The sequence below is a fragment of the Lytechinus variegatus genome, chromosome 4, assembly GCF_018143015.1.
Source record: "Lytechinus variegatus isolate NC3 chromosome 4, Lvar_3.0, whole genome shotgun sequence".
Taxonomy (NCBI): domain Eukaryota; kingdom Metazoa; phylum Echinodermata; class Echinoidea; order Temnopleuroida; family Toxopneustidae; genus Lytechinus; species Lytechinus variegatus.
In genome coordinates, this window is record NC_054743.1 from 10,037,020 (window position 1) to 10,048,430 (window position 11,411).

Here is an 11,411-nt window from a genome sequence, read left to right on the forward strand (position 1 = left end):
ATTTGCGACAACCAGGTACGCAGTTCTGAAATTACGCAACATTTTGTAAGCAAGACCAAAAATTGCTAAAAAACATGATTTCATGTTCAAAGTCAATGCAAATTGTTTTTCAACCTGGAATCATAATTGTATGATTATTTTTAGTGTAGCTAGTCTAAATGGATTTATTTCATGCTGTTTATGATCTTAAGTGTTCATAGAAAAAGGTAAAAAAAACAAAAAAATACATAAGAAATTGCAAAAAATGGTATAATACATAAGAAATTATTCTGATATTACAATTTTTTAAACTTTCATTTGCTGAGAACACCACAAATAGTTTCTACACCAAAAATTAGAATATTGGAGCATTATTTAGGGAATTAGAGGAAAAAGTAGGGTTTTGCATACTATTACGCATAAATTGGCATAATTAATTAATAGCGATTCGCATGAAATTAAATCAATACAGAATTTTGTAGATAATGATCCAGGCGAGCTATGTGCCAATTTTCGGCGCGATCGTGCGATCGATGACCGAGATCTCAAGGGGGCGGTTGCTAATTCAGTTTTTTACTCCTTTAATTCTCATCAGGCAAAATTGAAATTTACGGTAATCATTTTGATTGAACTATCAGTTGTGAACAAAAAATCTGAAATTATGAAAAGTAAAACATTTCTCAAAATGTGAATATGATATTAGGGATTGCACTCCCAATATGTTAACCCATTGTAGCCTGTATATTGGTTGGTTGGAGTTTATGGAAAACATGTGTTATAACAAGATCATTCTGTCTCTTATGGGTTATTAAACAGGAAACGTTATCTTGCTTAGTTCAAGAGAAGGTCACCAGCTGTGTGTAATGTAATGATTAATTTGATTACATGCATGAACATGTTGGATGTCTAGAAGAGAAAAATAAAATTGTCAAGAATTGCTCAGGTTATACCAATTGCTATATCATTCCAGATTAACTTACATGGATGTGGCACTAAAATCAATTTCTAAATTGGGGTTTCATAGATAGTTTTTATGAGACATTAACTTATGAATACATGTATATTTAGATTTATTTATTTTCCACAATCTGATTAAAATTCAGGTTCAATAACATAACAAATACATTAAAAATGCATTCAAACATGAATACAAAAGGGTACATTATAAATAGAGTAAATAAGAGAAAGTGGTGGAATTAACAATAGACCGCAAGACCTTTCAAAGGTCAATCCCTATACAGTGCGTATCAAAAAAAAGTTTACACTTTGAAAAAGCCCTGGGAATTATACAACATGTGGGTAATTTTTTACATCTATATCTTGGGTTTGGGTCTCATCTATCCAATGAAAGTAAAAGTTTTGACAGAATGTTACACTTGAGTGAGCACTGTCCATTTTTGTAAAGCTCGCAGAAATCTGTTTGCGCAGAAATACTCGTGATCACGCTGTGTCAAGGGAAAGGGCGAAATCAAACTTACTCTGCGAAACACTTCTCATAAATTTCCCAATGCACTTTTTGTCAACTGTAATAAATTAATACATTCAAGCATTTTGTAACAATTTTTACCACCCAAATTGAAATTTCAACACTTAGTAAGCACAACCTTTACCCTTTTTGTGCCAGCTGGATCTGAGGACATAAGTAAATCTAAACAAAAGTTTATATCAGACATCTCAAGCATTTTTTCACTAAGTTTTTATCATTTAAAGTGGGTTTACATTTCATTTTTCATTTAATACTTGTTTCTCCACACTTTTTCCAAGCTTGACAATGATTAACAAAAATGAAAATCAAGCCCAAGCCATTTCATGTAAATCACAGCTCAGTGTAAAGCAAATATTGTCACAATGGCCTCTGTGTGTTTGGGAGTGGGGTGGGGCACAATGCACTCTTCAAAATGTTTTGGGAAGGAAACAAGTTAAAAAGGTAAAAGTTATCTTCAAATCAATTTTACTAGCTAAATTCACCGTGTTCTTCATGATTGAGGTATACTTTAATTCGCATAACTATTTCAAAGTTCTGCGCAAATCATTTTTCACAAACTTTTCAAAAGTAAGTGGTGCTCACTCAAGCAGAGATATTTTTCGACAGTTACAACAACATTTGCTTAAATGGATCTGTACCAATGTTTAAATGTGGAAAAATCTTCAGGATGTTATAAATGTTTAATTTTACATGATTTTTTCAAAGTGTAATTTTTTTTTTGATACGCACTGTATATATGCAAACAGTTCTACACCTGTGAATGAAATGGATAACTATGAGTGTTAAGCATGGATTATAAGAATTATTATTCAAATACAAAGATGCAATTTTTAGTAACCCAATTTAGAAATCAACACATTCAAGTTTATCTCGTAAGAACAAAAAAATGAAATGAATACTAACAGTACTGTGTATGGAACATTTAGTCTTTCATCTTAATAAGATTTGTGTCTAACATTATGATCTCTTTTTAAGATCTGCCTTTTATAAATCAGATAAAATCTACTTTTGATCTTCTGCTTTTCTATACAGTGATATATTTTTGTCATATGCCATATTTTGACATGTAAATTCTTCTCTTAGTATGTACAGTGTATAATGCAGGCAGTTAAACTAGCAAATAAAAGGCAATAATTTTTTGTTGATAATGAAATATATTATGATAGATTAATTTTATCAATTTCCTCTTGTGTTTAGATTTACAAGCAGTTCTTTCAGTTCCCATTCATGCTACATGTATGAACTAACAGTAAGTTAGGTTTTTGTTTTATGAATATTTTGAATATGTATGTTTGATTAAAAGACTCTTGAAAGTTTTATATTTGATTTATTTATTGTTTATGTATTTTGTACAGTTTTGTGGAATATGTTTGAATTTTTACAACTCAGCTCAACTATTTTTGATACTCAAATCATCTTGTTAATGTCATTAATCTGTAAAGGATAGCCAAATCTTTGTATTTATGATTTTCAGCTTAAAAATTCTTGATATTTTTTTTTCAATCTGCCAATGTATGGTTTATTTATTGTATCTAATATTTTACAAGTAGGGAAAAGTTTGTGCTGTAGAATATTTGTAAAACTTGTCGGAGTAGTACATTTATGTGTGAATGTATGTGTCTTTATCAACAGTATCTATTTGATTATATTGTATGAAAATAGTATATTTTTCATCTCTAGCTTTTCTTCTTTTATATTTGATGTGAAGTAAACTAAAGTTTGGTTAATGATCATTAGGAAAATGCAATGAAGAACTTTAATTTATAAAACAATGTGCAAATCATGTGATGAAATTATGTAGAGTATAAAGTTAGTGAAATAAAAAAATCATATTCAGTAATGATCAGTGACATTTTTTGTGTATTTTGTTAGCTTTAATTGGCATTCCCTCCTCAGTTTGGGATTGATGCTTGCTTAATTCAGATTTCATGACAGATTTATTTTTCTCCCTCTTTCATGATAGGTATTTTCAGCTCTGAATTAAATTTTCTAGTAAGAATATAATGTGTACAATGTAGAATACTCTTTTTATCGTTTATTCTTGTTATGGTTATCAATTATTGAGGGCAATCGACTGTAGGGCCTTCTTGACCACATGTTTTCAAAACCACCCTGAAATACATTTTGATTGGTCAACTTGATACACTATTCATGTGTATATCTTATGCCATTAAGTGGATTCTGTTTACTTTTGAATGTAATTATATTTTTTACCATCTGAGATAGACCTCATTCTCATTATACTTTCTAAAACTAGTTTACTGGAAACCAGTTTGGAAGATCGCTTTGCTTTTGTTCCCATTTGATCACCCGAAAGTGGTTTTCAAGACCACTTCACGTAAAGCGATCTAGTTGCTATGGGAACACTCAGTGGGGTAACACGTTCGAGCAAAATTTTAAACCAGCGCGGAGGCATTCTTCACACAAGTGTGTGGAGAAGCACACTTAAATGCACAAAGATCGCTTCCCGAAGAAAGGTTTTGTCCTCACTTTTGTTAAAAAGAGATGTTTTACACTACCTCATGAGATGATTCTGAACTGGTTTGGAAATTGGTTCAGACGTTCTCATTACATGTTTAACTAGTTTCCAGTAAACTAGTTTTAGGATGGTAATGAGAATAGTGTTTTAATATCATGCTGGAAAATACCCCTTTTGCAGTTGTTCATTAGTGACACTCTAAACAATTGTTAACCTCCATAAAATATGCAATAATGAAACTTGAAACATCTTCTGATTCTTGTGCGTCATAGCACAATTTCAAGGTATACAACAATGTTTACGTTATTGATTGCATTGTACTACGATACCATTGTTGCACTAAATTCCAGATAAGTATGGAAACGCTTCATGTGGGATTTTAGAATCCAGAAATATATATCCCCTCAAGTTTGAAAACATTGATTCATAAACATCCTAGATGCATCGCACACATTGTTCAAGTTGGGCTAAAACTATAAAAAAAATTGTGGTTGTACATCTTTACATTGATATAAAGTTATTTTTCTTGCCAATAGATCCATACCTGGTTGTAGTCCATGGGCAGTAATTCATCTTTTAATATCATGAAATATGTCATTTTCCTAGTGAAGATTTTGTGTTTGTGATGATAATCATTAAGTGCATTCAAAAAAAAAATCACCAAAATCAGGTGAATGATGGTCATGATGATGACAAAAAATGGCGATGGTGAAGATGATGATGAAGATGTTGAAGAAGATGATGATGAGGAGGACAAATAATGTTGACAATGACTAATGATGGTGAGAGTGATGATGATGATGGTGGTGAAGATGATGATTTACTTCAATAACTCCATACATCTACTTGATTTGCTAGTTCAGCCCTCTGGACTGCCATACCCGAATAGAACTCCCAAGGATTTAAAAAGCGCGAGCGCGCCCTCTCCCGTTCAGGCTTACTACCCATGATCACCGCGCAATTAGCGTCCATCTTCCTCTTTTGCTTTCGGCAAGCCACCTGTCAAGACGTGCTCAGATAAGTCTCCTAAGAGCTCAAATCTTTTTGAGCTTTGGTATATTATTTTCGCTTATCTGTGGTGCATTCTCCCTTTTAATTTCAATCTTTCCATTTGTGTGTAAGATTGTGTTCAGAATTTACACTTGGCGTGACTTTTTAGACGTGTTTTTGGTGACACTTAAATTGTTTTTCTAACGTTTGAGTTCTCGTCGCGCCGCATCGCTAGCGCGTTCGCGAGGCACCGGGCTTGGCCTGCCTACGTGGCAGCAAGCCTTCACCACCTGTCATGGTTATTGTTCTTCACGTTCAAAGCGTGGTGGCTTTTGGTGCCGTTTTTGAATTAAATTCTAGACAGCCTCTACACTTTGTTGTCGAGGGTGTTATTGTTATTTCTTTTTGCAGGTTGGGATCTTCAACTCTGTTCCTTCCTTGCTTTCTGGAATTGATTTATTAAGATTTTCGATTGATTATTGATTGATTAATTCTTCAATTCTCTTTCCTTTCTGTTCTGAATAAATTTCTTAATTGATATTTTATTCACAGGCGGATCTTAAAGCTCAATTCGTTTTTCCTTCTGTTCTGAATAAATTTCTTGATTGATATTTTATTCACAGGCGGATCTTAAAGCTCAATTCCTTTTCCTTCTGTTCTGAATAAATTTCTTGATTGATATTTTATTCACAGGCGCATCCTAAAGCTCAATTCCTTTTCCTTTCTGTTCTGAATAAAATTCTTGATTAATATTTTATTCACAGACGCTTCGGGGATTGTTTAATTCGGCTTACGCAATTATACCTGATGATTGTTTGGTTATTCAATCCCCCCTAAAAAAAAAAAAAAAAAAAAAAAAAAAAATTTTGTTCTTTACAGGTGGGGTCTCCTTCCTGTTAGAAATTTTTTTTTGACCTGTCCCGGAATTGTTTTCTTCGTTCAATTCCCTCTTCCCTCCTAGTCTTATATATTTTTTTATTTCGACAGGCGGGCTCTACGATTCCCTTTGAGGATTTACTGTGTCGTTCTTCCTCTTGGAATCGTTACTAGAGACGTTCCTCCTTCCTCCTGTTCTGAATTTCTTTACCTTTCCACAGGAGGTTACTTTTTTTTTTTCCTCTTGGAAATTATCGTAAAATTTCTCTTATCTGGAATTATTTGTCTCTCAATCCCTTTTCTTCCTGCTCTGAAATGCTTGTTTTTGTGTTTCTTCGCAGGTGGAAAGTTCGTTCTCTTCTGAACTTGCATTCAATTTTGAATTTTTGTTTCGAATTTTTCCTTCGGGCACAAAAAAGAGAATATAGTAGGGGAACCTTGTAGGAGTTTCTTTTTTCAAAGTCTCCGACCTCCTTTTTATTTTCTTACAGGCAGATACCTAAACTATTCTTAGTTTTTTCTTCCTCCCTACCCCTCCCCTCTTGTTTTGTTCTGTTTGCTCAAACAAACTCCTTTTAGGAGGAGGGAAAGACCACTCCGGTCTCCACCTTTAATCTACGAGATCTTTGTAAAAAAAAAAAAAAGAAAAAGAAAAATTCTTGTTTTTCCTTTTTCAGGGTAGAGAGAGGTATCTTTGAATGGGACTAACACAGCCCCAGAGGACCTGGTGCCCTCCACGGGGACCGTCCCGATTGCAAGTTACAGAAGTCGGCCGCCTCCAGGCGAGCAGGAAGGACGCCGCGGTGAGCGCCCAGCGGCGGTGAGTATGAGGGTGCGTCGATCAGCATTCCGAATTTGCGGTCGGATGCTAAGAGAAGGAAGGCCGAGACTGTGGTGCCACGGTCTCGGACAAAGGAAAAAGTGGTAGCCAAGGCTTCCAAGCCTAAACTAGGTCCTGCCGCCGCAGCACCCATAGGGCTATGCGACCCACCGGCTACCGGGTCACCAGAAGTCCGGAGGGAGAGTGCGGTTCTCTCCCCCCGGCACAGGTCAGGATCTCTGCCGTATAAGTCGTCCTCCGTTGACAGCATCGGGAGAGATCGCCCAGCCCCTGACCGCGAGAGGCGTCACACAGACTGTAACCACAATCTGATCGTGACCACAATCTGACCCCGTCAGATTCGGGTGAAGTTTCGTTGTTGGCGGCCGCCCTGCCAGGGGCGGCAAATCGTAAGAGATCACCCGTGCCTCTTGTGCCTTCTTCTGCTCCGGCCACGCCGGCGGAGCCCGCAAAATAAGAAGAAGAAGAAGAGGTCGAAGGAGAGGTCGGCCAGCCCTGTTGCCATGGGCATTCCTCCTTCAGACCCTCTTATCGGTGGCCAGATGTTACAGTCATACATGTTATGCTGCTATATTCTGCTACCGCGAGAGGCGTCACACATCGGGCTGTGACCACAATCTGACCCCGTCAGATTCGGGTGAATTTTCATTGTCGGCGGCCGCCCTGCCAGGGGCGGCAAATCGTAAGAAATCACCCGTGCCTCTCATGCCTTCTTCTGCCCCGGCCACGCCGGCGGAGCCCGCAGAAAGAGAAGAAGAAGAAGAGGTCGAAGGAGAGGTTGGCCAGCCCTGCTGCCATGGGCGTTCCTCCTTCAGACCCTTGTGTCGGTGGTCAGATGTTACAGCTATTCATGCTGCTACATTCTGCTACCGCGAGAGGCGTCACACATCAGACTGTGACCACAATCTGACCCCGTCAGATTCGGGTGAAGTTTCGTTGTTGACGGCCGCCCTGCCAGGGGCGGCAAATCGTAAGAAATCACCCGTGCCTCTTGTGCCTTCTTCTGCCCCGGCCACACCGGCGAAGGCCGCGAAGAAGAAGAGGTCGAAGGTGAGGTCGGCCAGCCCTGTTGCCATGGGCGTCCCTCCTTCAGACCCTTGTGTCGGTGGTCAGATGTTACAGCTATTCATGCTGCTACATTCTGCTTTCGAGTAGTGCGGGTTCACCCCACCCTCGACGTCTACTCACCCCGCTGATGCCCCTGAGCATCAAGCGAGACAAGTGGGCAATAACCACCAGACACCCGGGAAATCCTCGAGCGATTCTGTTAAATCGCCAGCCAGTGCACCGACTAACCGGGTGCCCCAAGATCGCGTGTGCTTTCCAGCATTTTCGTCGATCTCAGAGCACGTGTCCCAGCCGACACGCGGGGCCACCCCGGCGCTTACTGGACAACCCCCCGGTTCAGTCCATAGAGCGAGACTCCCTTTACGAGGACAACACCTATCCCGCGGTCGACTTTTCAGTAAGCGCTCAGGCGCTGCTTGACAAGTATCTACCTCACATCTACCCTCCGAGTGGGGGTATTGATGAAGCAAGGGAGTCCATATTTTCTCGCCCCGCCTCTTCAGGCGCTCCGAGCTCAATCGGCCGAATTGGGGGTCTCGGAGAGTGACGGGGTCGCTCTAGACGAGGCGGCTCCTACGACGAGGAAGCCGCCAGCTCCGTGGGTGTAAACCCACCCCCGCTCTGCTGCTGCCCGGAAGCGCCAGGCTCCGGCGCCGCCGTCTCGAAATTTTCAAGCCTCTCGAGGCTAGCGAGAAGGCAGAGGCAGGGGGGGGGGCGATTATTATGCAGGTTCTCCCGAATTCGCCCTCTACGTCAAGCTCACATACGGCGACGACTCCTTCAGCGGTAACTCTCTCCATTCTTCCCCCTAAGCGGGCCCGTAGATTGGAGGTATGAATCTCTTACATACCGCATGCCGCACTTCTCTCGTGAGAATGTTTGGCTGCTTTGAGAGGACAACCTATCACGTCCGCGGACCGTCCGCCCAGGCGACGGGACCGTCGCTTTTCTGGCCTGAACCTCACTTTCTATTCGAAAGTAAGGGTGCCCTGTCTTACTTAGCTCCTACCCTTGCAACGCCAGAGTCAGGGCTAGTACAGACATCCGTTCTCCAGCGATCGCCGCTGAAGAGAGGGCGACTCTGATATGAGCACCATCACCGCTCAGCGGTATGTCTCACTATCTCATAGCTCTCCGAGCTTATGAGTATGTATATCGGATCTGAATGTCACGGCGATTAAAAGTTCTCCTGTGCTTAATAATCGCTATGCCTTCACCACCCGGTGCATTATGGTTATGTTAACCTATTTGTCTCGTATTCGGGCGGCTCGTACGAACCCTGCCCGAGCTGCCATCACCGGTCGTCCCCCCGGACACCGCCGGCAGCACCCGCACCGAATACGTGGAAGGAATCAGCTTTTCATATGCTAGATATCCCTCCTGTTGACATTCACAGCTGTTCCCCGAGTCTTTCCCGGTTGGGTAAACATCATCTCGGAGGAAAGTAACCGCCGTATATCTCATGAGATTGTTGGCTATGTACGCGCGTTCAAACTTGTTTAAAGCCCCAGGATTCTCTGTCGGCATTCTATGCCTACTTTCTGGGCACACCCACCGTACCGGGTCGGCGAGTTCACACCAAACTGTACACCGCCAGACCATCGGTCGAGCTCTAACTGTCTATCTTATAGACTGCCCTCTATGTGGGTCAATCTTGCGGGCGTCTCCGCCGCTCCCTCCTTGTGCGGAGTGGTCTACGGTGGATGTCTTTACCGTGCCCGTTAGTCGAATCGGCTTCTTTCTTAGAAATTTTTTCACGGCACACTCGAGTCGCCCCGCATGCTGCTTTCATCCTCCTTCCATGCAAGGCATGTGGCCAGGGTCACCGCACGACCGAGGATGATGTAACAGTGGATGGATGTATGCTTATGCCTTCCTAACCACGATCACTACGACCCGCCTTCTCTCGGGCCGACTGTGGATGAGCCTCTCCATGTAAGTGATTTACTTCACTGGAGTTCTTCTTTTAGAAATTTAGATTCTCATCCCCCGCTGCTTAGGGCGTCATTTTTGCCGCCCCCCGCAGCTTTTTGGAGCTCCTTACCTTACCGATATCGGACTGTTCCACGCTGCCGCAACCGGCGCCGGCGGTGCTCGCTCTTACGATCACCTGAGAAACAGGCCTTGTGACTGTTTTCATAAACAACTGGTTCTCACCGCAGACTGATGGAAATTTTGTGATTACTTCCTCAAGTCTCCTTCGCTTGTTTCTTCAAGCGAGGACTTCGACACTCTTAGCCAGTTTCCGTCCCTAACTTGATAGGACAGGGCCGTTGCTACCTCATTCGATTCCGTTGGGAATGTAACGGTTGAGGTATCATATCTGGCGATGTCTGTTCGTTTAGAGCATCTCTTGATGGTCGTTTACACGTAATATCGTGACAGATTTTTTTTCGCCAGCTCCCTCTGGCGTACACTTGCTGCTGCTAGGGATTCCCCCGCCCAGCGGTCAGCCATCGCAGCCTAGCCTCACGGGCTCTCTCGGCGATGGTGGCTTGAGCCAAGCCACCTCTTCCACCGCGGGCACTGCACCCTCAGATGGGTGCTTCAATCAGTATGGGAGAAAGGGGATCCTGAGTTCTCTCTCGATCACTCGGTCTAACACACTTTTGTCGTGATGTGTACCGCGCTGTATCCCTGACACGCCCGGTTGAGCTGTTTTGACCAGACTGCTCTATTCTACATAGGCAACATGTCCGCGGCATTCCTTTTTAACAGGATGGCACTCAGTCGCTTTCTCGACCCTTGTCTGCCTTACGAGTGGTTTTCTTCCTAAATCCCTACTCTCCGTCGTTCCTGGTCCCCTTCGGACCGCTAGTAACTTTTTACCACAGCTCTCTATCAGAATTCTGCAGATTTCTGCCCTCACGCATTTGAGACAGATATCGAATTCTGGGCGCTTTCTCCCACGCGGAGGCTTCCCCTACAGAAATTTCCAAGCTTGCGGGAAGCGTGCGACTAGCTTACGCAAGCTTGCGGCATGCTAGTAACTAGCATGCGGTTAGCTTAATAAGCGTGTGATATGCGTGCAGAGTAATAGTTAAGCGATCTTTTAGCGAGCAGGGACTGTTCGCTAGCATGCACTCGCTTATTAAGCGAGTGCCCTGCTAGTCGCATGCTAGTTACTAGCAAGCGGCACGCTTAAATTTCGGTAGGGGTTCTGAGATATCTCGCCTTCTCAGATTGGTCGATTGATCACTTACTGAGCCTTAAAAGCTTCAGTTTTCCGATCACGATTCTTGTTGAAATTTTCAACAAATTTCGATTCTTACGCTCTAGTCAGCAGGTGATGTTGTTCTCCTGACACTAGGCCGAGGGCCCATGATACTTAGTATTCCTGAGTATACAGGGCATTCCTCTCGAGGACATTTTTGAGGGCCGCCTTTTGGCGCTCAACTAACTCCTTCACTTCTTTCTACTTGAAGGACATTCCGTCCAGCGAGGCGAGATTTGCTGCTTCGGCGCTTAAAGCAGCTGCGGCTTTTTCCCCCTCTCCCTAAATTTCGTTGTTTTTGTTTTTTTCTTTTAAATTTTCTTAGGCTTACAATTGAAAACATGCCTCCCTACGATTTGAGTCCGTGCTGGTCTAGCAAATCAAGTAGATGTATGGAGTTATTGAAGTAAATCATGAAAATACTTACCTGATTTTCTTATTTACGAGATAACTCATACATCTACTTGATACCCTCCCA